Source organism: Mobula birostris, chromosome 22 (assembly GCF_030028105.1).
Source record: "Mobula birostris isolate sMobBir1 chromosome 22, sMobBir1.hap1, whole genome shotgun sequence".
Lineage (NCBI taxonomy): Eukaryota > Metazoa > Chordata > Chondrichthyes > Myliobatiformes > Myliobatidae > Mobula > Mobula birostris.
Window position 1 is genome coordinate 43273595 of NC_092391.1, and position 27230 is coordinate 43300824.

Sequence of the window (27230 nt, forward strand, 5' to 3'; positions counted from 1 at the left end):
ATTCGCGAGACCTTGGATGTGGCGAAGACCAGGCCCTCATGCAGCAGGGTTGCCTGTTGCAGCTGTCCAGGGAAGGAGACGACAGTGGCAGTGTGGGAGAGAACAGGGGCCTCTGGGTGTGCTGGAATCTGTACTGGTTTGGGGGCTGACCGCTCCCATTGCTGCTGCCCTCCGGTGTTCACTCAGTGTAAGAGCAAGCTAGTCCAGGACAACTTATCATCAATCTACATGCCATGCCACTTGGAGATGGGCGATATATATATATAATTTTTTGACTATATGTTTTTCTGCTTCATAACTATTTGTGCTATGTTCCATGTGCTGTTGGTAATGTGTTTTGTACCTTGGCCTTGGAGGACGCTGTTTCGTTTGGCTATATTCATGTATGGTTGAATAATAATTAAACTTTAAGTTGAACTTTGATGTAAATACAAATTTCCATTGCAATCAGTGAAACGTGATCCCTGGCATAACTTGAAAAGCCTTGTACTAATTATATGGTTAAAACTGGCAAGAGTCCATATTGGATTTGTTACAAGCTGACCAGGATGTGAGTTAATGGTTTTCTCACATTATCACAGAGAAACAGATCACAAAAACAGTTCGTTTGGCTCACAGGATCTGCATTGGCCATCAATTTCTACTATTCCTACATTAATCCATTTTTAAAAAGATCTCCCCATATTCTTATCAATTCTTCCCAGATTCTCCCACCCATCTACAGTGGCCAACTAACCAACCAACGAGCACATCTTTGAGATGTGGGAGGAAATTGGACCACATGATCACAGGGCGAGAGTGGAAATTTCACACAGATTTAAACCTGAATCTCTGGCATTGAGGGGCACTGACTCTAACTAGCTGCACCACTGTGCGACTGAGTTACGCAATAGATCGATCAGGGATCTCACAGGGACCAGCAAGTTATCTGATACTGCCCAAACTCACAAGCTCCTGGTTCAGCCTTTAGTGAAGGTTAATTTGACCCTGTCACTAAGAGCCAACAGGACTTCATAGAAACATCGAAAAAAGGTGGAGTAGGCCATTCGGCCCTTCGAGCCTGCACTGCCATTCAGTACGATCATGGCTGATCATCCAACTCAGAACCCTGTACCTGCCTTCTCTCCATACCCCTGATCCCTTTAGCAACAAGGGCCATATCTAATTCCCTCTTAAATATAGCCAATGACTTCTCTCTAGCCTCTCCCAGCCCTTCCTGGACTTGACTCATATCTGAGGCTCATTCATTCAGGCTGAGACGTTCTGTTTCCCATCTGCTTAACACTCCACTCAGATCCAGTCAACTGCACCCTTGATTCGAAAGGCTGATTCAGGAAGATGGGATTCAAGTGAAGACAAGGGAGGTTAATGGAGTGGTGATAGGAGGAGGATCTTTGTCGGGGGGGGGGGAACCAGAGTCCATAATGGAATGAGTGGAGGGCAAGAAACTTCAGTGGATGGGTCAGAGTGAGAATAATCTTTTAACCAAATCAAGATGAAGGGGCCCACTCACCATCAGCATCAGGAACCACTTTAAGCAAACAGAGGCTCCTCCCATTCCTTCCCTCGGTAGAACCAGTCCTGGGGGGTGGGGGGCAGAGGCATGGTAGTGTAGCAGTTAGCACAACACTATTACAGCAAGGGACATCTCTGGGTGCTCTACTCTCCTCCCACAGTCCAAAGACATACCAGTTAGTAGGTTAATTGGTCATTGTAAATGGTCCTGTGATTAGACTAGGGTTAATTGGTGGGTTGCCAAGGGCCTGTTCTGCGCTGTATCGCTTAATAAAATAAACATTAAATAAAGACCAAGAACTTGGAGGGTTTGTTGCATTGAAGGTAGATGGTGCATAATAGACTGCATTGGATGTGTTAATAGATTCTTGGCATTTGCTGGCAAATAGAAGTGTTAAATATGGAGTCAGCTGTGAAATCTACCATTCTTGCACATTTCGTAGTTTAGTTTCAACTCCACAGAGGTGCTAAGGTGGACAATATTTATTCTCAATTATCATCACAAATAAACAAATTAGGTGGAGTTCATCAAATTGCTGTTTAGAGGAACTTGTGCGCTTGAATCGGCTGCTGCATCTGCTACAACAAAACTGTTGCACTGTAGGAGATCAGCGATTGGTGAACCCTTTCCTTTCCACACCAGAAATCAGAATAAACCCCTGTACAAAGCTGATGTTGCCGACGTCAAATTTCACCCAATGCCGTAGAGACCAAGTTTTAAGTCAAACCCCAACCAGGAACAAATCCCAGTTGTGCATCTGGGGGTCTAACGCCTGAGAGGGCAGTGAAGAGCTTTGTATTTACATTAAGGGAACAGGATCAACAGGTGTGCGCAGGTGTATATGCTCCATACATTACTTTTCTTACCTGAGTTAATCTGACCCAAAGTGCAAATTACACCCCCTCTCTCTACTAATTTCTCCCCAGGTAAAGGTAGGAATACAGACTGACAGCTGCACCCGGTGTTAGTACTACTGGAGTTTATGAGATAGGGCTGGGCGCGCCGTGGACGGCACCTGGGACAAATCCAGTCTCACTTCACCTTTAATACAAATTCCTGCTACTGACTCAGTCGTGTGGGAACGAAGGGCAGGCACCAATGGGCGTGTCCAGCACTCCTAAAAGTTTGTATAACACCTGGAAATAATTTGGCTATTTCAGTGGATGTGTGTGGTATTGAGATCTTGCTATCGTGCGTGTCACTTACAGCAAGAAGATAAGTCAAAACTAGAACAGGTGGCTGGGCCACAGTAAATGATATCTTGATCGGACGACTCAGATGGCCGTGGGCACCGACTAATATCTTCCCTCAGGGACTGCCGGAGCTATGAGCGTGCAGAACCCTTACTCAGACGTAAACCTCTCGGTCAAGCCTTACTTTTCCAACGAGGGGTTTGAATACGACGCTGACTCTGGGTTGACCACCAACAGCGAACTGAAGGAGAAAGTTCCCAGCCAGCAGAACGGGGCTGCGACGAAGGCGCGGCCGGTGTCAGTCGCCAACCCCTACGGTTCCATCTACCGCTCGGCGGACGGCTCCACGCAGGTGGTGGAAGAGGAGGACTCCGGCCGGTGCCCGCTGGCGTGCTGTCGGCGCGGCGGATGCTGTTCCTGCTTCCGACACTGCCTCATCTCCTGAGCGGCTCGGCGCTGCCTCCCTTCGGAACCCGATTCGCAGCTTCGGCCAGAAGAGGTCGAGGCTACAGGTCATGTTGAATTGATGGGGCAAGGGAGTGGTTGCGGCCAGTGTACAGTAGTTGAAACGGGGCACAACGAGGTCGGGATGAAGCGGCGGGTGCTTGCCTCGGACATTCCCTGCCCCGCCGTTCTCAACTTTACCCAACTGCACAGACTAACCGGCCCCATTAAACCCGTCTACACGCTGCTCTTCGAAGATGGTCGTCTTATGCCTGTTAAACTTTGAACCATGGTGTTTATGGTGCCAATAGCACTGTGAGTAAAGATGGCGCCCTTCGTCTTAATCTTACGTTGTGCTGTGTACAACCGTTTTCTGCAAGCATTGGCGCGCCGTTCACCCTTGTCTCATTTTCAATAGCGCGGAGTGAGGCCATTTGGCCCATCGAGTTTAAGTTGGCTCTTGGCCCGGTTTTAAGAGAAGTCGCCTCTGATGACTACTTCCCTGTCGGTGTTGGAGTTGCCGACACCCATAAGGTGGCATGTGTGTTCCGATCAAATAGTCTGAATTGATCGGTTTGTTGTAACTGCCCAATCCATGCTCATAATAATGAATGTGAGACTTGACAATTATGGTCCTATTTCTGTAACGGAACCGCTGTTTTAAGATTATAACAGAATTGTAAACTCGGGCTATGAGTTTCTGGTCAGAGAACCTTCGGATTTGTCAGCCTATTCAATCTAACCACCTAGATCAGACCGCCCCCTCCCAAACTCCAGCCTCGTTCATTAGGAAGCAGGCGATGACCGGCTTCTCACCGCAGAAGCTGAGAAGTTGCTACAAAAGCCCCTGAACCTGGCAGTGAAGATCCCAGCATCCTATACTGACCCCTGTCCAAGGTGGTTTGTGTAAGTGAAGGTGAGCTCCTTGAACTGCAGCTCCGTCGTGCGCCTTATCTGCTTAGATCAGACACAAGATGGTGCCGCTGGCGAGTCTTGGCTCAGCATTAAGAGGAGGGTGGGGGAGAGAAAAGTGATGTGGTTGGAAGAACAATTTAGGGAAACTGGGGGAGGGGGGGGAGTGAAATGGGATGGATGTGACTGTCAGCATAGAGTCAATGAGTTAAAATAGCCTTTGTTGGGAAAATGCGTAAGGAATTTTGAGAATGAAGGAGTGGCAGGAACAACCAGAATAACATATGCACAATGTGAATCATTCTGAAATGGGGGGGGGGGGTGGTTAAGAATGAAAATTAAGTCTGTGATAACTGATATTTAGGGGGAGAGGTGTTGGAAGTGGAGTGGGGCTCTCCACCTTTCAAGCAGATCACTACTGACTTTCAGCTTGATTTGTACTGCTCCCTTTGTATGCTAATAAAGTCTCTTAATTTGCCAAACTTTGTCCAGATTTAGAGGAAGGACTTGCATCCATAGAGTGCAAACTAAGAATTAATCTAGCCTTTTTATTTTATTTTGATTTGGAGTTGCTGTGTGGAATACGCCCTACCAGCCCTTTGAGCTGCTCTGCTCTGCTCAGCAATCCCTGACAACCGCGCTTCAACCCTGACCTAATCACAGGCCAATTTGCAATGACCATTTAACCTACCCAGTAGTCTCAGGACTGTGGAGAGAACCCATGCATTCCACAGGGAGGACTTAGAGACTCCGGGCTTGAACTCTGACACCCTGAGCTGTAATCGTGTTGCACTAACCACTATACTACTATGGCGCTCCCCACTAAGAACCTGTGGCCTGTTACTGTTGCATGGCATGAGGCAACAAGCTTCCACTGAAACAGCAATATGACAATACTGGGAAAAAAAAGTTTCCCTGAAGTTGGTTTTGGGCAAAATATCAGCTAAGTCTTTGGGTGAATCCCCTACTTTGAACAGCACTGTGAGATTCCATTGCATCTGTCTGGGAAGGTAATGATGCATTAAATTTATCATCTCATTTGACCCCTTGGATTATCACAATCTGACAAACAGTACTCCCCACAGTACAGATGTCTCTCAATACTGCACCTCACCTAAAAGCCAAGAGGCCCTGAGGACTGCACTGAAGTATCAGCTTGTGTGAGGTGCCCAAGTTTCCGGAATCTATCTTTCACAGCGACTTAACTTGGGAGACGAGACACAGTGCCTGAATTATTTTCACTTTTTTTTGTTGGTTCAGTTTCTGAGTACTGTAATTTTGCTTTTGTCAGAATTTTTGAAATACTTAAAAAAAAAAAAGCAAATTAATTAACTTTAGTTTTAATGCAACTAACCTGTTAATACTGTAAAATAAAATGTGCACATTCAAGTAGTTACTGTGGTCTGCAGTCTGAGTTTTTCTGAGCTACAAAAAAATTGTTCCATAGGCTACTGATAGGATTGATACTTTTTTATAAAATCATGTACTTAACATAAAATGCCATATAGAATGTAATTCCAACAAAGGTTAATCAGTCATTTCTTTGAAATCAGTATTTTTTGGTGCAGTAGTTTAAGACCATAAGATACAGGAGCAGAGCAACACTCACAGTACGCTGGAGGAACTCAGCAGGTCAGGCAGCATCAGTAGAAACGCCAACTCATCGTTTCCACTGATGCTGCCCAACCTGCTGAGTTCCTCCAGCGTATTGTTTGTGTTGCTTTGATCCCAGCATCTGCAGATTATTTTGTGGATACAGGAGCAGAATTAGGCCATTTGGCCCATTGAGTCTCCTCTGCAATTTCATCTTGGCTGATTCATTTTCCCTTTCAGTCGCAATCTCCTGCCTTCTCCCTATATCCCTTCATTCCCTGACCAATCAAGAATCTATCAATTGATAGTATATCTATCAATATACCCAATGACTTTGCCTCCACAGGCACCTGTGGCAATGAGTTCCATAGATTCACCATTCTCTGGCTTTAAAAAGGAGAAAAGGAGGATTTTTTTTTTTAAAGGATGCCCCTCTATTCTGAGGCTCTTGGACTCCCCCACTGTAAGAAACATCCTCTCTATCAAGGCCTTTCAACATTCAATAGGTTTCAATGAGGTCACCCCTATGTCCATAAAAATGAAGAGATTCAAACCCTATCTGCCATTAGGGCTTGACACCAAAGAATTACCAAGAAATGATCAGGCAGTTTTAGCTGGCCAGTAAGTGCAGCTGCTGGAGACATGGAAATGTTTGAGTGGAAAGTTCCTTCATGTAATCTTTTTCAGAAAATATTGTGTATATGCAGTGTGTCATTAGCTTCATTTGCAGCATCAAGCAGTTCAGTACATTCACCTACAATATGCCTATGTCATTAATATTGCATCAGTGATGGGTTTCTGAAGCTGGTGCACAGGGTCCAGACCTTTGCTGTCCAATAGTGGCAGGACTCAAACTATGGTCTTTTCCAACAAAACAGTGACTGCATTGTGCTTCAATGCATCTCTCAGCATAGGCTCCAGCATATCCAGGAAAGATAACAAAGTTTCAGCAGACAAAAGCTAATGGTATTCCAGCAGCAGTCAAGATTTGCCTCCATGCACGTCCCTTGGAGCAGTCCTGTTTTACACAGCTGCTCTGGAGAACCTCAACAAAGACCCCTACCTGACCTTGGCAAACATACAGTATACTGGAGGTGGATGACCCTTCTCAGTTTGAGGGGAGTATATGGTAGGGTTGCAGTGGTGTAAGAAAGGTATGATGGTTCAGCTGAGTGAGAGAGAGGGGGGCACATAGTGACACTTGGGTGTTTGCATACCTCGGCTCTATAGCTACACACGGAAGTGGCCATCAGGATAAGGGATTTGTTGGATACATGTCTTTCCCCTTTTTCCCTAGAGATCTTTACATGTCCCGATACTCATGATCTGTTTTGGATCTCCAGATGAAATGGAAGTTTGAGAGGGGTATGGACTATGTGTGCCCTATATGTATGAATACCAAGTGCATCTGATCAGGTTCTTGCTTGCCATTGAGGAGGAGTGCTGAGCCCACATTCTTAACATTTTCACTGGGGTTACTCACGAGCCTATTCCTGGTGTGCACTCAGCTTCCAGCATCCATAGGTGATCAGACCTGATGGAAAGGAACAGATGACTGGTTGGTTCAGTTGCTTCTGATGAAATTACTTTAATTCCTTGAGGGTCACAGATGCTGGTCCAGGCAGAAGACAGCAATATTGCCTTGTATAGGGAGGCTTTGACAGAAATGCCTTCACTTGTTGGAAACTTCACACCTTGTGCATTCATGTCTTTCCTAACGGATTCAGCAAAATGCTTGCTGCAACACAGACAAGACCGGAGAGTGGGAAGTATTATCTGACTTGAAAATCTTTCCATTTCTCACCTGTTAACTTGGACTACTGATACCTGTGTAAAGTTGTTATATCCAATTATGGATTCCCTCCCTGAAAGATCAGCATTTAATTCATCTTCTGTCCCATAATAAATGATCATGTCCCTGGAACAGCACAAGTAGTGGCAGAAAGGAAAAGATCAGAAATCAGAAGAAAATTCATTAAATGCCATTGCCAATTGAGTTAAGTATACTCTTGCCCAGGTATGATGCCAGTCTTGACTGGGTAGATTCATTATTTTCAATCTCTTCCCTCTCTTTCTTCTGCTGGTAGATAAAGGTGATGATGCCCTTTTGGATTCTGACATGCTGGCAGCAAAAACATAATACTCAACACTTCTAGCAGGTCTGGGTCCATCCACTACCACAGAGCAAAATATAATTTAACTGGTGAACTATTGTTTCTGACAGTTTTAGTTATCACATAGGAATAGACAGAGCTTGTAAGTTAACACAAAATACTCTGCAGATGCTGGGGTCAAAGCAACACGCTGGAGGAACTCAGCAGGTCAGGCAGCATCCGTGGAAACGATCAAAGTTTCCGGCGAAGGGTTCCAGCCCGAAACGTTGACTGATCATTTCCACGGATGCTGCCCGACCTGCTGAGTTCCTCCAGCGTGCTGTGAGAGCTTGTAAGTTCATTGAGGGCTAATGACTTTGTTTTGGTAGATGCTTATTGGTAGGCTAGGTACTTGCAGCATTTTCTGATTTCTTGTCAGAATTTATTGTCTTATGAACAACAGGATGAGTAACCAGATAATTTGATTCAATCACATTGATTGAGGGATAAACATTAACTAGGGCACTGTGGGAATTTCCTCGTTTGTGATTTTCCATTTACCGTGACATCATGTTGTTGTCATCTCCATTGGTGCAACATTCCATCAATTAAATAACAAGGAAAAATGTAAGGATAAATTTTAAAAACACATGTGCACATATTGGCTGTGAGGACATTACATAAAACCATAGTATATGTTTAAAAAGAATATATATTTAGTCAATTTTTTTATTTGGTGAACTAATGAGGGAATTCTATCAACTCAGGCATAGAACGAGGGGACATGCATGCTTGTGCTGGCTATTTAACAAGGTAATTCAATTGGTGCCACAATCCTGACTACTTCCCCCATGGTCCAGCAATTTTCATGCCACATTTTCCTTTTAAAGTTACTGCTGCATTGGCTGCCACTGATTTTTGAACAATGCATGTGAACAGCTCATTGCCAACAAACATTCCTTTAATGCTTCTAAGAATTTTTGAAGATAAGAATGGATAACTTACAGCAACATTGGTCAGTTCTGAAAAATCCAGCTACCTGAAATTACTAAACCGAGTCCTGAAGACTCCCATGCCCAGATAGAAGAGGAGGTGCTGTTTTTCAAGCTTACATTGTGCCTCATTGGAACAGCGAAGGAGACTACAGACTGATAGGTCAGACTGGGAATGGATGGGGAATTCAAGTGACAGGCAACTTGGAAGCTCAGGGTCATATTCTCATTAATTTTTCATAGGAAGCCATTCTTCCCATCAAATCTCTGCCAATTCTCAGCTATCAGTTCCATTCCCTTGCTTATATCCCTGTATCTTATTCTTCCTTATATGCTCATTGTCTCACACTTGATGCTCCCTCTGTTCACTCACACATTGGGAGCATGTTACTTTGGCCAAATACCCCACCAACAAAAGAACAGGATACTGGAAGAAACTAATCCACCTGGATTTCTTCTCCCTTGGCTACCCTTCCCATTTCCTCCATCATCTGATTCCACCTATCACCTTCCGGACTCTGTCCCTACCTTCCACCTCCTGTTCTCACAATCTGTCTCCATCTGCTTGCTTCTTGTTTCCTTCATTCATTTCCACTTACCACCCACCTGGCTCCATCTGCAAATCATTTCCCACCTCATCTCGGCCCAGTCTCACCCCTCACTCTCACCTCATTACTGGTTAGCTTCCCTCAACATTCAGTCCTCAAACCCAGGAGAAACCCATTCAATCACAGGAAGGTGATACAAACTCCACACAGACAGGACGGGATGAAAACAGGACACTGGATTTGAGAGAGACCAGCATAACCTGCTGCCCTGGTTTGCTGTCCCTGCAGACTGGAAGCCTGCATTGTCTTTTTCCAAGTATGTTGTTTGTGAGCTGAACAGCAGAATAAAGTCCGTGGTACTAGCAGGCTGAATTCTGTAGCAACAGCAGAAACAATAGCACAGACAACAATTTGTTGACACATGTCAGTCTGATTCTGAGAGTAGCCTATTAGTAAAGTCTGTAGTTAACAGCAAGCACCTGCAAATGGCAGTAAAATGATCAGTACTGAATGGGAGCTTTATTACTTCATTAGCAAGACCAAAGAGTTATAGCAGTCTCAACAGAAAGAATTACATTTATTGGGATTAACGCAAACACGAGGAAATCTGCAGATGCTGGAATTTCAAGCAACACATAAAAGTTGGTGGTGAACACAGCAGGCCAGGCAGCATCTATTGGAAGAGGTACAGTCGATGTTTCGGGCTGAGACCCTTCGTCAGGACTAACAGAAAGAAGAGCTAGTAAGAGATTTGAAAGTGGGGGGGGGGAGAGGAGATCTGAAATGATAGGAGAAGACAGGAGGGGGAGGGATGGAGCCAAGAGCTGGACAGTTGATTGGCAAAAGGGATATGAGAGGATCATGGGACAGGCCTAGGGTGAAAGAAAAGGAGGAGGGGGAGAAAATTGTCTCAGCTTGCTCCTGCACAACTGAACTCATTTCTGCATACCTCGACACGGTTTTATCCCCCCTTGTTCAATCCCTTCCCACCTATGTTCGTGACACTCCTCACGTTCTGAAACTTTTCGATGATTTTAAGTTCCCTGGTCCCCACTGCTTTATTTTCACCATGGATGTCCAGTCCCTATATACTTCCATCCCCCATCAGGAAAGTCTCAAAGCTCTCCACTTCTTTTTGGATTCCAGACCTAACCAGTTCCCCTCTACCACCACTCTGCTCCGTCTAGCGGAATTAGTCCTTACTCTTAATAATTTCTCCTTTGGCTCCTCCCACTTTCCTCCAAACTAAAGGTGTAGCTATGGGCACCCGTATGGGTCCTAGCTATGCCTGCCTTTTTGTTGGCTTTGTGGAACAATCTATGTTCCAACCCTATTCTGGTATCTGTCCCCCACTTTTCCTTCGCTACATCGATGACTGCATTGGCGCTGCTTCCTGCACGCATGCTGAGCTCGTTGACTTCATTAACTTTGCCTCCAACTTTCACCATCTACAATATGCCTATGTCATTAATATTGCATCAGTGATGGGTTTCTGAAGCTGGTGCACCATCAACTCTGCTCTCAAACGCATCTCCCCCATTTCACGCACATCTGGTCTCACTCCATCCTCCCGCCACCCCACAAGCAATAGGGTTCCCCTTGTCCTCACCTACCAGCCTCCGGGTCCAACATATAATTCTCCATAACTTCCGCCACCTCCAACGGGATCCAGCCACTAAGCACTTCTTTCCCTCCCCCCTCTCTCTGCTTTCTGCAGGGATCGCTCCCTACGTGACTCCCTTGTCCATTCGTCCCTCCCATCCCTTCCCACCAATCTCCCTCCCGGCACTTATCCTTGTAAGCGGAACAAGTGCTACACATGCCCTTACACTTCCTCCCTCACCACCATTCAGGGCCCCAGACAGTCCTTCCAGGTGAGGCGACACTTCACCTGTGAATTGGCTGGGGTGGTATACTGCCTCCGGTTCTCCCGATGTGGCCTTCTATATATTGGCGAGACCCGACGCAGACTGGGAGATCGTTTTGCTGAACACCTACGCTCTGTCTGCCAGAGAAAGCAGGATCTCCCAGTGGCCACACATTTTAATTTCACGTCCCATTCCCATTCTGATATGTCTATCCACGGCCTCCTCTACTGTAAAGATGAAGCCACACTCAGGTTGGAGGAACAAGATGGCATGAACATTGACTTCTCAAACTTCTGCTAATGCCCCACCTCCCCCTCATACCCCATTTGTTATTTATTTATATACACACATTCTTTTTCTCTCTCTTTTTTCTCCCTCTGTGCCCCTTGCCCATCCTCTGGGCTTTTCTCCCCTGCCCCCTTTTCTCTCTAGGCCTCCTGTCCCATGATCCTCTCATATCCCTTTTGCCGATCAACTGTCCAGCTCTTGGCTCCATCCCTCCCCCTCCTGTCTTCTCCTATCATTTTGGATCTCCCCCTCCCCCTCCCACTTTCAAATCTTTTACGAGGTCTTCCTTCAGTTAGTCCTGACGAAGGGTCTCGGCCCGAAACGTCGACTGTACCTCTTCCAATAGATGCTGCCTGGCCTGCTACGTTCACCAGCAACTTTTATGTGTGTTGTTTATTGGGATTAATCTCTGTATTGTTACCTGTGCTACATGCATATTGGCACAAAGTTAATGAAATCAAAGGCTTAAATGTGTGGCTCAAAGTCTGGTGTGGGAAAAGTGGGCCTCAATTTGTGGAACTTTGGCACCAGTATTGGGGAAAGAGGGAGCCGTCCTGATGGTTGTGCTCCATGCTGGGACCATGGTCCTAATTAATTGCATATATAGGCCTGTAAGGCATGTATATTAAATAGTAACACACATAAAAGTTGCTGCCTGGCCTGCTGCGTTCACCAGCAACTTTTATGTGTGTTGCTTGAAATTCCAGCATCTGCAAATTTCCTCGTGTTTGTGTATATTAAATAGTAGAGGGTAGGTTCAACATCTTGGGAACATACGGATAAAGTGAAATGGAAGGAGAGTGCAGAAGAGGTTACTGATTAAGGAGTACAACCCTAAGTTTAGAAAGGTATAAGAATTTAATTTCAGGCAACCGGGAGATAAAATTGAAAAAAAGGTTGGTGAACACAGGGTTGAAGTTGTTATATCTGAATACACGTAATACATGAAGCAAGGTAGATAACTTTATGGAGAGCTAGACGTTGGCTGGTATGACGTGGACATCACAGAGCTGGGGTTGAAAGATCATAGGTGGGAGCTAAACATCCAAGCATTAAAAATTCTATTGAAAGGACAGGCAAGTGGTTAGAAGGGCTGGGTGGCTCTGCTGGTAAATAAGAAATGAAATCATATCCTTAGAAAGAGGTCACATCGGGTCAGATGTAGAATCCTTGTGGGTGGAGTTAAGAAACCCCAAGGGTAAAAAGACAATGACGGGAGCTATATACAGGCATCGAAACAAGTAGCCAGAATGTGGAGTACAAATTACCACATGAGATAGAAAAGGCATATAAAAAGGGCAAATTTGCAAAAGTTTGGAGGATTTCAGTATGCAGGTAGATTGGGAAAATCAGGCTGGATCCCAAGTGAAAAAAGTTTGTAGAATGCCTATGAGATGACATTTTAGAGCAGATTGTGGTCGAACCCACTAGAGGAAAGGCAATTCTGGAATAGGTGTTGCACAATGAACCAGATTAAACTAGGGAATTTAAAGTAAAGGAACCCATAGGAGGTAGTGGTCGTACTATGATAGAATTCACCCTGCGGTTTGAGAGGGAGAAGCTAAAACGGGGTGTATCAATATCACAGTTCAATAAAGGTAGCTACAGAGACACGAGAGAGGAGCTGGCCAAAGTTGGTTGGAAGGGGACACTAGCAGGATTGACATAGGGCAGCAGTGGCCAAAGCTTCTTGGAGTAAATCAGATCCTGACCCGGATCTGGGCCGTACCCTCCAAATATTCAGACCTGCCTCTCGGTTTTTTTGCACTACCTTACTTTCCATTTCTCTATTTCTATTTATGATTTATGATTTAAATTTTTAGTATTTACTATTAATTCGTAATCCAGGGAGCGGGAAGCGCAGAATCAAATATCGCTGTGATGATTGTAGGTTCTAGTATCAATTGTTTGGCAACAATAAAGTATAAAGATGTAAGATCAGTTCATCCCCCCAAAAAAAGCATTCTAAAGAGAGAATGGCTGATCAGAGAATTGAAAAAAACAATATAAATGCTAAAGAGAGGGCATATAATACAGTATAGCAAAAAAATTAGTAGGATGCTAGAGGATTGAGAAGTTTAAAAACCAACAGAAAACAACTAAAAAAGCAATACAGGGAGGAAAAATGAAATATGAAGGTCAGTTAGCCAATAATATAAAAGAGGACACTAAAAGTTTTGTTTTCATAAAGAGATATAAAGAGTAAAAGAGAGGCAAGAGTGGACATCAGGTTGCCAGAAAATGATGGTGGAGAGCTGGTAATGGAGAATAAAGAAATGGCAGAAAAATTGAATAAACATTTTGCATCAGTCCTTACTATGGAAGACAGCAACAGTATGCCAGAAGCTCAAGAGAGTCATGGGGTAGAAATAAATGTAGTCACTATTACTAAGAAAAAGGAGCTTGAGAAGCTGAAAGGTCTGTAGGTAGGCAAGTCACCTGGATCAGGTGGACTACACCCCAGGGTTATTAAAGAAATAGCTGAAGTGATTGTGGAGGTATTCGTGGTGATCTTTCAAAAATTATTATATTATGGAATACCTGTAGTTCCAAAGGACTGGAAAACTGCAAATGTCACTCCTCCCTTTAACAAAGGAGAGAGGCAAAATACAGGAAATTGTAGGCTAGTTAGCCTCATTTCAGTATTTGGTAAGATGTTAGGGTCCGTTATTCAGGATGAGGTTTCAGGGTACATGGAGGCACATGATAAAATAGACCAAAGTCAACATAGTTTCCTGAAAGGAAAATCTTGCCTAACAAATCCACTGGAATTCTTTGAGGAAGTAACAGGCAGGATAGACAAAGGAGAGTCAGTGGATGTTGCTTGCTTGGATTTGCAGAAGACGTTTGAAAAGGAGCCACACATGAGATGGCTAAACAAGATAAGAGCCCATGGTATTACAGAAAAAAGTACTGGTATGGCTAGAAGATTGGCTGACTGGCGGGAGGCAAAGAGTGGAAATGAAGTGAGACTCTTTTGGTAGGCTATCAGTGACAAGTGGTGTTCCACTGGGGTTGGTGTTGGGTCCGTTACGTTATGTTTTAGGTTAATAATCTGAGCGACAGAATTGATGGCTTTCTGGTCAGGTTTGCAGATGATACAAAGAAGGGAGCAAGTAGTACTGAGGAATCAAGGAATTTACAGAAGGGCTCAGAGAGATTAGGGTGAAGTGGCAGATGGAAAGAGCATAGGGAATTGTATGATCTTGCAACTTTGGTAGAAGGAATCAAAGCATTAGACTATTTTCTAAATAGGAAGCAAATTCAGAAATCAGAGGTTCAAAGTGACTTGGAAGTACTAGTGCCAAAGGTTAACTAGCAGGTTGAGTCGGTAGTAAGGAAGACAAATGCGATGTTCACATTCATTTCAAGGGGATCGAAGCAAGGTTGTAATGCTGAGGCTTTATAAGGCATTGGTCAGATTACATGTGAAACAATGTGAAAAATTTTGGGCCTTGTATCTAAGGAAGGATGTATTGGCACTTGATTGGGTCCAGAGAAGGTTTACAAGAATGATCCCATGAATGAAAGAGTTAATGTTTGAGGCGTTTGATGGCTCTGTTCCTGTACTTTGCTGGAGTTTAGAAATATCAAGAGGAATCTCATTGAAATTCACTGAATATTGAAAGGATTGGATACATGAAGATGAAAGTGGAAATGGAGAGGATGTTTTCAGTAATGGGAGAGTTGAGGACCAGAGCAACAGCCTCAGAATACAAGGACATTCCCTCCAGAACAAGGATGAGGAGGAATTTTTTTAGCTAGAGGGTGGTGAATCTGTGCAATTTATTGCCACCAATGGCTGTGGAGGCCAAATCATTGGGTATATTTAAAGCAGAGGTCGATAGTAATTGATTTAAGGGTGTCAAGGGTTACAGGGAGAAGACAAGAGAATGGGATTGAGAAGGAAAATAAATCAGCCGTGATCAAAGTGTAGAGCAGAGTCGAGGGGCAAAATGGCCTAATTCTGCTCCTATGTGTTATAGTCTTATGAAATCATTCACTGCAAGGCTCAGAATTTTATATCAGGAATATGATTTCTGGCACAAGGGTCTCAAATTTCCTTTTCCAATTTTCACCAATATCAAAAACAAAACCAGAGATGGCCCACAGTTGATCTGATCCAGATCCGGTTTAATGGAAGGGCTTAACATAATAAAACAGATTGCAATTATAAGGTGTTTTTTTATTACCTCAATACACTTCAGTACACTTGCTGTTTTCAGTGTGATTGACTCTTAATAATTCAGAGGCAGCTAGAGGTGGACAATAAATGCTAGGATTGCCAAAATTGTCTACATTCTGTAGTGAATAAATTATAATAATTAAGTAAGGACTGGCAGCACAAGGACACATGAATAATCAACAGGTAGCTTCAGCGAAAATGGCCATTCTATTCTAAAGGAGAAGTTCTCAAACACCTAATCTGCAGACAGCAATCATAATGATCACCTCACCACTAACATAAGTATCAATGACTTACACACATATGATAAATGCACACTGCTGATTTTTATTCTGACCAAACCCTTCTCAAATCCAAGCTACAACTAAAATGATTGATCATACACAGACCAATAGTAAAACCTTTCTTCAATACCTTGAGCGTTATAACATATCTGGAATGTATGAGAAGGTTCAAAGTGCACGGCAGATTTATTCTGCAAGTGATCAACTTGAGTTGGACTGCGACCAATCACCGAGCAGGATTAATTGGAAAGGACAAACAAAAATAATGATTGTGCAAGCAGATTGGCCATCGTTATGAGTGGGTCAGTGTTTGGAGTGGCTTTAGCTCATCAGGCTTGGGTGAGGTAAAGTATCTGGTAAATCCCTCTTTTTGTTCTTAATTCTTTATTCCTCTTCTGTCAGGGCCTAGTAGTATCCTGAGGATGGCTCCAGGGGCAGTGTTTTGTACTGTGTGAGTTGTGGGAAGTCTCTGGTCCTTCAGATAAACACATTTGCACCAGGTGCACTGAGCTGCAGCTCCGTGAGAACGTATTAAGAAACTGGAATGCAGCTCGATGACCTTTGGCTCATACAGGAGAATGAGGAGGTGACAGAGAGGAGCTACAAGGAGGTAGTCACTACTAGGTAGCAGGAGACAAGTAACTGGGTGACTGTCAGGAGAAGAATGGGAAATGCACAGACAATGCAGAGTATCCCTGTGGCCATTCACCTCAATAATAAGTGTACAACTTTTAAATACTGTTGAGTGTGGACAACCTACCACTGGGGAGGGGAGGGGGTGTTGCCGCAGTGACTGGGTCTCTGCCACTAAGTCTGGTGGTGTGGCTCAGAAGAGAGATGAAGAGGACGGCAGTGGTGATAGGAGATTCCATACTCAGGTGAACAGAGACCAGTTCCTGTGGACACGATAGAGACACCTGGATGGTGTGTTGCCTCCCAGGTGCCAGGGTCAGGGATGTCTTGGATTGGGTCCATGGTATTCTAAAGGGGGAGGGTGAGCAGCCAGAAAGTCTTGGTACATATTGGCATTAATGACATAGGTAGGAGAAGTGAGGAGGTCCTGGAGAGGTATTTAAAGGAGTTAGGTAGAAAGCTGAAAACAGGTCCTCCAGGGTAATAATCTTGCTGCCTGTGCTACATGCCAGTGAGGGTAAGAATGGGATAAATTGGCAGGTGAATGCATGGCTGAGGAACTGGTGCGAGGGGCAGGAGTTCAAATTTATGGATCATTGGGATCTCTTCTGGAGAAGGTACGACCTCAGCAAAGGCAATGGGTTACACCTGAACATGAGGGGGACCAATGTAGTTGTAGGAAAGTTTGCATGAGCTGTTTGGGAGGGCTTAGACTAATTTGGCAGGGAGATGAGAATTGTCGTGATAGTGCTGAGGATGATGTAGTTGGTTTACAAACAGTGGCAGTGTGTAGTGAGACTGCTAGCAAGGAGTAGCTGATGATAGGGCTGAATCGTAGTCAACAGGATGAGTTGGAATGTAAAAGGTAGACAAATTTGAAAAGGGTGAATACAGGACTGAAGGCATTTGAACGTGTCCAGTATATGGAAAAAGGTAGGTGGACTTGTAGCACAGTTACAGATTGGCATGGATGACATTGTGGGCATCACTGAATCTGGGGGCTTAACATCCATGGATACACATTGTATTGAAAGAATAGGCAGGTAGGCAGAGGGAGTGGTGTGGCTCTGCTGGTAAAAAATGAAATTACACCATTAGAAAGAGGTGACAAAGGGCTGGAAGGTGTTGAATCATTGCGGGTAGAGCTGAGGAACTGCAAGGGTAAAAGTACTCTGATGGGAGTTATATACAGACCCCCACACAATAGAAAGGATAAGGTCTACAAATTACAATGGGAGATAGAAAATACCTGCCATAAGGGCGATATTACAATAGTCATAGGGGACTTCAATATGTAGGTAGATTGGGAAAATCAGGTTGGCGCTGGATCTCAATAGGGGAAATTTTTAGAATGCCTACGAGATGGCTTTTAGAGCAGCATGTGGTTGAGCCCAATAGGGAATCAGCTGGGGTGTTGTGCAATGAACTGTAATTGATTAGCGAGCACAAGATAAAGGGACCCTTTTGTGGGGGCAGCGATCATAATATGATAGAATTCACCCTGCAATTTGAGAAGGAGAAGCTAAAGTCAGATGTATCAGTATTACAGTGGAGTAAAGGAATTACTGAGACATGAGAGAGGAGCTGGCCAAAACTGATTAAAAAGAATACTGGCAGGGATTATCGCAGAGCAGCAATGACTGGAATTTCTGGAAGCAATTTGTAAGGTGCAGGATATATACATCCCAAAGAGGAAGAACAGCAAGGTGACAGAACCGCAGCTAACGAGAGAAGTCGAAGCCAGCATAAAAACCAAAGAGAGGGCATATAATAGACCCTCTCTTAGTGGGAAGTTTAGAGGATTGGGAAGCTTTTAAAAACCAACAGAAGGAAAATTAAAAAATTATTAATAAGGAAAAGATAAAATATGAAGGTAAGCTAACCAATAATGTTAAAGAGGATACCAGAAGTTTCTTCAGATACATAAAGTGTAAAAGAGAGGCGAGAGTGGGTATCAGACCACTGAAAAATGATGCTGGAGTGGAGGTAATGGGGGGACAAGGAAATGATGGACAAAGTGAATAAGTATTTTGCATCAATTTTCAGTATGGAAGACACGAGCAGTGAGCCAGAAGTTCAAGCGTGTCAGGGCGCAGAGTGTATGAAGTTGCTGTTACTAGGGAGAAAGTTCTTGGTCTGAAAGGTCTGAAAGTAGGTAAGTCATCTGGACCAGATGATATATACCCTAAGGTCCTGAAAGAGATGGATGAAGAGATTGTGGAGGCAGTAGTAATGATCTTTCAAAAATCAATTGATTCTGGCATGATTCCAGACGAATGGAAAATTGCAAGTGTCACTCCACTCTTCAAGAAGGGAGAGAGGCAGAAGAAATGAAATTATAGGCTAGTTAGTCTGACCTCAGTGGTTGGGAAGATGTTGAAGTTGATTGCTAAGAATGTGTTTTTGGGGTACTCGTAGGCATATGATAACAGAAGATAGTTTGCACGGTTTCCTCAAGGGAAAACCTTGGCTGACAAATCTGTTGGAATTCTTTGAAGAAATAACAAGTGGGATGGACAAAGGAGAATCAGTAGATGTTGTGTACCTGGATTTTCAGAAAGCTTTTGGAAAGGTGCCACACATGAGGCTGCTTAACAAGTTAAGAGCCCATGGTTCTACAGGAAAAATATTAGCATGGATAAAACAGTAGCTGATTGGCAGGAGACCAGGAGTGAGAATAAAGGGAGCCTTTTCTGGTTGGCTGCCAATGACTAGTGGTATTCCATAGGGGCCTGTGCTGGGACCGTTTCTTTTTGTCAATGACTTGGATGATGGAAGTGATGGCTTTGTGGCAAAGTTTGCAGACAATATGAAGATAGGTAGAAGGGCAGGTAGTTTTGAGGAAGTAGAGAAGCAACAGAAGGATTTAGATAGATTAGGGGAATGGACAAAGAAGTGGCAGATGGAATACAGTGTCAGAAAGTGTATGGTCATGCACTTTACTAGCAGAAATAAAAGGGTAGACTATTTTCTAAATGGAGAGAAAATTCAAAAATCCGAGGTGCAAAGGGCCTTGGGATTCCTTGTACAGGATTCCTTAAAGGTTAATTTGCAGGTTGAGTTGGTGAGAAAGGCAAATGTGATATTAGCATTCATTTTAAGAGGACTAGAATATAAAAGCAAGGATGTAATGTTGAGACTTTATGAAGCACTGATGACGTCTCACTTGGAGAACTGTGAGCAGTTTAGAGCCCTTTACATGCTGACATTGGAGAGCGTTCACAGGAGGTTCACAAAATTGATTTTGGGATTGAAAGGCTTGTCATATGAACAGTGTTTGATGGCTCTGGGCCTGTACTCACTGGAATACAGAAGAATGAGGGCTGACATTGAGACCTATCGAATATTGAAAGGCCTCAATAGAGTGGCTGTGGAGAGGATGTTTCCCATTGTGGGGTGCTTCCTAAGACCAAAGGACACTGCCTCAGATAGAGGGGTGTCCTTTTAGAATGGAGGTCAGGAGGAATTTTTTAAGCCAGAGAGTGGTAAATTTGTGTAATTCATTGCCACAAGTGGCTGTGGAGGCCAAATCACAGGATATATTTAAGGCAGAGATTGATAGATTCTTGATTAGTCAGGATATGAAGGGAAACGGGCAGCAGGCAGGAGATTGAGGCTGAGAGGGAAAATAGATCAGCCATGATGAAATGGTGGAGCAGACTTGATGGGTCAAATGGCCAAATTCTGCTCCTGTATCTTATGATTCAGACATGTGGGAAAATGGATGATTTAAGCATAAGTCTTGGGATCTGCACCTTATAACTGATACTAGAGTGAAGTTGTCTGATTCTCACTTGATGAACTGCATATTACAATGAGCCTTTTCTCTGACGCTCATTCCAGTTCATTGAGCAATCATTTGTAAAGTACAGCTCTCACGTCACAAGGGACCAGCCTCCTTAATCTACATCAACCATGAAGTACTTCTTAGCAGAACCTGTTACCTTTTGATAATGAGGACAATGAATTTCAACTTCAACTTCACTTCTTTTCAAGGCAGTTTCACAGGGCAATTTGCATCAACTTGCAGCATTCCCTTAGTACTGCACAGGAGCCTTCACTGAGGATTTGTGTTCAAATCTTTGAAATGGGACTTGAATATGGGACCACACTAGTTTCACCAACTGACAAATAAAACACAAGTAGTTATGCAGAACATACTTCCACTTGTGAGGGAGACCAGACTAAGGAACTGGACTTGAAGTATTGCATGCAGTTCTGGTCATTTGGCTGTAGGAAGAATGTTTTTCCAGATGGAAAGGGTGTAGAAAAGATTCTCAAGGATGTTAGAAGGACTGAATGACTTGGATTATGAGGAGAAAGAGGATAGGCTGCAGCTGTCTTGCCTAGGAGGCTGAGCAATGATGTCCTTCATGAGGTGCAAAGATAATGTGTATGGTCACATTCTTTCTCCCAGAATTTAAAACCAAGGGCTTAGGGTTAAGCTGAAAGGGGACAGATATAAAGGAGACCTGAGAAGCAGGTACTTCACACAAAAGGTGGTGGGTATGTGGAACAAGAGGAAATGGCATACGGAGGTACAATTATAACATTAGGACAGGCTCATGGATAAGAAAGGTTTTTAAGGAATACAGGCTAAATGCAGATAGGACTAGCTCAGATAGGCACTTAGGTCGACATGGGTGAGTTGGGCCAATTAGCCTGTTTCCTTACTGTATGACCCTATGACTCTTAATGGTACATATACTAACAGGAAGAACAGTGTGCAATAGATCAAGCAAACATCGGCAGTAAGGCCAGTGCATGACAGACAATACATACATTGATTAATAGATAGTGAAAGACGCTCAATGTGTAGACCAGCGGGATGGGCAGTGAGTTTGACACAACATATGCTGGTTTTTCATCACTGATTGTAAGAAAGAGAAAACACTGGAATAAGTTCAATGAAATGCAGCGAATAAATGAGTAGTAAAGGTAGTGGTGTGACAGACAATGGTACTGAGTGGCAGACAGAGCAACGTGCTAAGCACAGACAGGCAAACACTGGCAGTAAGGTCAGTGAATGACAGGAAGGTCACTGCATAACACTACATTCAATCACCGTAACTTCTCCAAAGAAGTCCCTAGTTCCCAGAATCAACTTATAGAGACATAGAGTCATGTAGCACACAAACAGATCCTTCAGCCTACTGTCCATGTTGACGTCAAGTACTTATCTGTACTAATCCCATTTACCAACTCTTGGTCCACAATTAATATGATTCAAGTGCTTGTCCAGAAGCTTCTTAAGGAACCTGCTTTCTTAAGCACTGTGTTCTAGACTGCAAATATCCTCTGAGTGAAATAATTATTCCTCAGATCTCCTCTAAATCTTTGGCTCCTCACCTTAAACCTCTGTTGCTTGGTCTGTCAGGGGTATAATTTTTTAATATCTAGCCTATCTTAGATTCTCATAATTTTGTACATCTATATCGGTTCTCCCTTCAATCTTCTCTGCTCCAAGGAAAGTAAACACAGCCTGTTTGGTTGGAAATCATCAAGGCTATGAGGCCAGGTACACATGGAGACAAAGATGTGGCTGTGATATTTGCTCAATTTTCAACAAGAGGCTGATTCTGGAGTTCTAACACAAAGGAGGATTCTGGATGGGCTAAAATCAACAAAGAAAAGGTACTAGAAAGGCTAGCTACGCATAGAGTGAATAAAACCCCCTGGTTACTGAGGAAAGCAATGGAGCAAATTATGCTGGGGAATGGAAAATTGCAGATGTTACATCTTTGTTCGAAAAAAACCCACAAGACCATGAGATACAGGAGCAGAATTAGGCCAGTTGGCCCATCAAGTCTGCTCCGCTATTTCACCTTGGCTGATCCAATTTTCTTTCAGCCCCAATCTCCTGTCTTCTCCCCGTATCCCTACATGCCCTGACCAATCAAGTATCTATCAACTGCAGCCTTAAATATACATAAAGACCTGACCTCCTCAATTGCCTGTGGTAAAGAATTCCACAGATTCACCACCCTCTGGCTAAAGAAATTCCTCCTCATATCAGTTCTAAAAAGACACCATTCTATTCTGAGACTGTGTCCTCTGGTGTTAGACTCTCCCACCATAGGAAACATCCTCTCCACACCTACTCTATCAAGGTCTTTCATCAGCATTTGACAGGTTTCAATGAGATCACCTTTCATCTTCTGAAATCTACAGGCTCAGGGCCATCAAATGCTCTTTATATGACAGGCCATTCAATCCTGGAAACATTTTCGTGAACCTCCTTTGAATGCTCTGCAGTTTCAGCACATCCTTTCTAAGGGGCCCAAATTTGCTCACAATACAACATTACATCCTTGCTTTTATATTCTAGTCCTCTTGAAATGAATGCTAACATTGCATTTGCCTTCCTTACCACAGACTCAACTTGCAAATTAACCTTTAGGGAATGTTGCACAAGCACTCCCAAGTCCCTTTACACCTCAGTTTTTGTATTTTCTCTCCACTTAGAAAATAGTCAATTGTTTCATTACTTTTACCAAAGTGCATGACCATATACTTCATGACACTGCGTTCCATCTGCCATTTCTTTGCCCATTCTCCTAATCTAAGTCCTTCTGTAGTCTCTCTATGTCCTCAAAGCTACCTGGCCCCCCCACCTACCTTCATATAGTCTACAAACCGTAACAAAGCCATCAATTCCATCATCCAAACTACTGACATATAAAGTAAAAAAAATTGGCCCCAACACAGAACCCTGTGGAATACCACTAGTCACTGGCAGCCAGCCAGAAAAGGCTCCCTTTATTCCTACTGTTTGCCTCCTGCCAATCAGCCACTACTTTATCCATGCAAGGATCTTTCCTGTAATACCATGGGCTCGTAGCTTGTTAAGCAGCCTCATGTGCGGCAGCATGTCAAAGACCTTCTGAAAATCCAAGTACTGTACACAACATCAGCCGATTTTCGGTTGATATTTCTTCAAAGAATTCTAACAGATTTGTCAGACAAGATTTTCTCTTGGGGAGACCATGCTGACTACGGCCTATTTTATCATGTGCCTCCAAGTACCTTGAGACTTCATCCTTAATGACTGACTTCAACATCTTTCCAGTCACTCAGGTCAGACTAACTGGCCTATAATTTCCTTTCTTCAGCCTCTCTCTCTTCTTGAAGAGTGGAGTGACATTTGCAATTTTCCAGTCTTCCAGAACCATTCCAGAATCTAGTGATTCTTGAACGATCATTACTAATGCCTCTAGAATCTCTTCAGCCACCTCTTTCAGAACCCTGGGGTGTACACCATCTGGTCCAGTTGACTTGCATTCCTTCAGACCTTTCAGTTTCCCAAGATGCCTACAACATCATCCCTGCCAATCTTCAATTGTGCTGCAAGTTCATCTACCTTATTCCGTAAATTGTGCACATTCAAATACAAAACTTCAGTCTTGTATTCACCCTCTTTGATTTTGTCCGCCTTGTATATTGTAATTCATCCCGTTGACTGCAATTTTGCCCTATCAGCATCCTCTCCTCACTACACATTGCCTCTGTTTGTAAACCAGCAACCTCATCTTCATCACTATCATCCACCTTTCTTTCAATGCTTCTTGCATTGAAATACAGGCTGCTCAGTATCACACCATGCTCAACCTTTTGATTCCTAACTTTGTCTGAGGTCTTATCAACATCTGCCTCCACAACCTTTCCACTGCCTGTTCTGGCTCTCTGGTTCCCACCCCCTGCAACTCCAGTTTAAACCCCACAGTGCAGCATTAACAAATCTTCCCACTGGGATATTAGTCCCCCTCCAGTTCAGGTGCAAACCGTCCCTTCTGTACAGGTTCCTCCTTTCCTGGAAGAGAGCCCAATGATTCAAAAATCTTATGACCTCCCTGCTATACCAACTCCTTAGCCACATATTAAACTGTATAATCTTCCTAGTTCTGGGCTTACTAGCATTTGGCACTGGTGGCAATCATGAAATCACAACCCTGGAGGTTCTGCCCTTTAACTTAGCACTTAATTGAATTGGAATTAAATTTAGGAGCCGAGAGGTAGTTCTGCAGCTATATAGGACCCTGGTCAGATCCCACTTGGAGTACTGTGCTCAGTTCTGGTTGACTCACTACAGGAAGGATGTGGAAACCATAGAAAGGGTGCAGAGGAGATTTACAAGGATGTTGCCTGGATTGGGGAGCATGCCCTATGAGAATAGGTTGAGTGAACTCGGCCTTTTCTCCTTGGAGCCATGGAGGATGAGAGGTGACCTGATAGAGGTGTATAAGATGATGAGAGGCATTGATTGTGTGGATAGTCAGATGCTGAAATGGCTGCCACAAGAGGGCACAGGTTTAAGGTGCTTGGGAGTAGGTACAGAGGAAATGTCAGGGGTAAGTGTTTTTATGCAGAGAGTGGTGAGTGCGTGGAATGGGCTGCCAGGAAAGGTGGGGGAGGCGGATACGATAGGGTCTTTTAAGAGACTTTTGGATAGGTACATGGAGCTTAGAAAAATAGAGGGCTATGGGTAACCCCAGTAATTTCTAAGGTAGGGACATGTTAGGCACAACTTTGTGGGCCGAAGGGCCTGTATTGTGCTGTAGGTTTTCTATGTTTTCTATGTCTAACTCTCTGAAGTCCCTATGCAGAACCTCATCACTCATCCTACCCATGTCAATGGTACCTACATGGACCATAACCCTCCCACTTAAGAATGCTGAGGACTTGATCTGAGATATCCCTGACCCTGGCACCTGGGAGGCAACATACCATCTGAGAATTTTGTTCTCGCCCGCAGAAACCTCCTGTCTCTTCCACTAACTAATGAATCCCCTATCAGCACAGCATGCCTCTTCTCCCCCTTTCCTTTCTAAGTCACAGAGGCAGACTATGGTCACCACCCCCCCCCCCCCCCAATAGCATCCAAAGTGATATAACTGTTATTGAGGGGGATGGCCACAGGGGTACTCTGCAATGGCTCCTTAACCCCTTTCCCCTTCCTGACTGTCACTCAGTTTCCTGTGTCCTGCATCTTGGGTGTAATTGATTTCTATATGTCCTACCCCCTCAGCCTCCCAAATGATCTGGAGTTCATCCAGTTCCAGCTGCAACTTCTTAACATGGTTTGTTAGAAGCTGAAGCTGGATGCACTTCTCGCAGTTGTAGTCATCAGGGACACTGGAGATTTCCCTGCCTTCCCACATCCCGTAAGGGGAGCATTTCACCATCCTGCCTGGCACCTCTACTGTCCGAGCTGTGCAGATATAAAGAAGAGAAGGGAAAAAAAATACTTGAGCTTTTCTTTCCTTTGCTTTCTCTGAGTGAAGCCCCACTTTACTGAAACCTCCAAGAGCCAAAGCCTTAAGATCTCCACTCTGACTATGTCCATTCTAATGACAACCATAGGAACAAATAGGGATAAGTCCTGTCAGTTCTGTCTTGTGATGGAGAAATAGCAGTCAGTTGGACAGTGCATTGATTAGAAAAAGCAGGCACATCATGGCTAGCTATAGATCGGGGTTCCCAATCATTTTTAATGCCATGGACTCCTACCTTTAACCAAGGGATCTGGGAACCCCTGCCTTTCATAGATGGGGCTTCTTGATGAAATAACAGAGAGAATTGATGAGAGAAATTCTGTTGATGTAGCATAATTGGACTTCCAAAAGGCCTTTTGGTATCCTCTAAAACTGATGACCATGGAATGAATGAGAGAGTCACATAGCAAGGAAAAAAAACTACCTACATATCAAGAAATACAGGTCAGCAGTATAAGGCTTTTTTAGCACTAGAGGGAAAGTGTATGCTAGAAATCTTTAGGGATTGATACAAGGACCAATACTTTTCTCCATACATAATTATTATGTGGGCTTGGATGTACAAGGCACAATTTCCAGTTTGATGATGACACAAAAGCAGTGAACAGAGAGGATGATTGCAATAAAATATTTAGGAAAGGAATGAAAGCGGGTGGAGTGGGTGGATGGGAGACAGATGAAATTTCATTCTGAGAAATGTGAAGGATTACATTTTGGTGGAAGGATGAGAAGCAGCAATATAAATCTGACAGCACAATTCTGGAAAAAAAAGTACAAGAAAAGAGATTTGGGACACATTTATGCATATTCCTTAGCAGGCCAAGTTGAGAAAGTGGTTAAAATGCACACAGGATCTTGGAACTTGTAAACAGAAGCAAATACAAAAGCAAGGAAGTCGTGATGAAACTTTGTATAGCACTGATTTGGACACAACTGGCATCTCCTGACCAGTACTGTGAGCTGCAATTTAGGAAGGATTAAAGTCTTCAGAGAAGTTGCAGAGAAAAACTATCTGGGATGAAGAACCTTAGTTCTGAGATGCACGGGAGAAGCTGAGGTTGTTCTCCTTTGGAAAAAAAAAGAGGCTGTATGGAAACAACAGGAATTCTGCAGATGCTGGAAATTCAAGCAACACACATCAAAGTTGCTGGTGAACGCAGCAGGCCAGGCAGCATCTGTAGGAAGAGGTGCAGTCGACGTTTCAGGCCGAGACCCTTCGTCAGGACTAGTTAGTCCTGACGAAGGGTCTCGGCCTGAAACGTCGACTGCACCTCTTCCTACAGATGCTGCCTGGCCTGCTGCGTTCACCAGCAACTTTGATGTGTGAGGCTGTATGGAGATCTAATTGAATTACTCAATTTCTTGGTTGATATAGATCGATACATTCTGACTGACTGCATCAGTGTCT

General features: G+C 43.8%; 2 protein-coding genes across 3 annotated transcripts in view; one reads left to right on the top strand and one right to left on the bottom strand.

The window, feature by feature from the left end:
• LOC140186436 (uncharacterized) overlaps window positions 1-27230 on the bottom strand; it is a 258955-nt gene that overhangs the window by 121515 nt on the left and 110210 nt on the right. The gene's annotated exons all lie outside the window — the stretch shown is intronic.
• The window catches only part of LOC140186157 (RING finger protein 224-like), a 48332-nt gene that overhangs the window by 672 nt on the left and 20430 nt on the right, over window positions 1-27230 (top strand). The window contains exon 1 of one of the 2 annotated variants that reach the window (XM_072240077.1): window positions 2608-3468. The exons of the other annotated variant lie outside the window; for it this stretch is intronic. The gene's annotated coding sequence lies outside the window, so the exon portion shown is untranslated. Of the gene's footprint in view, window positions 1-2607; window positions 3469-27230 lie in introns of those variants that run through there. 2 annotated transcript variants of the gene reach the window in all.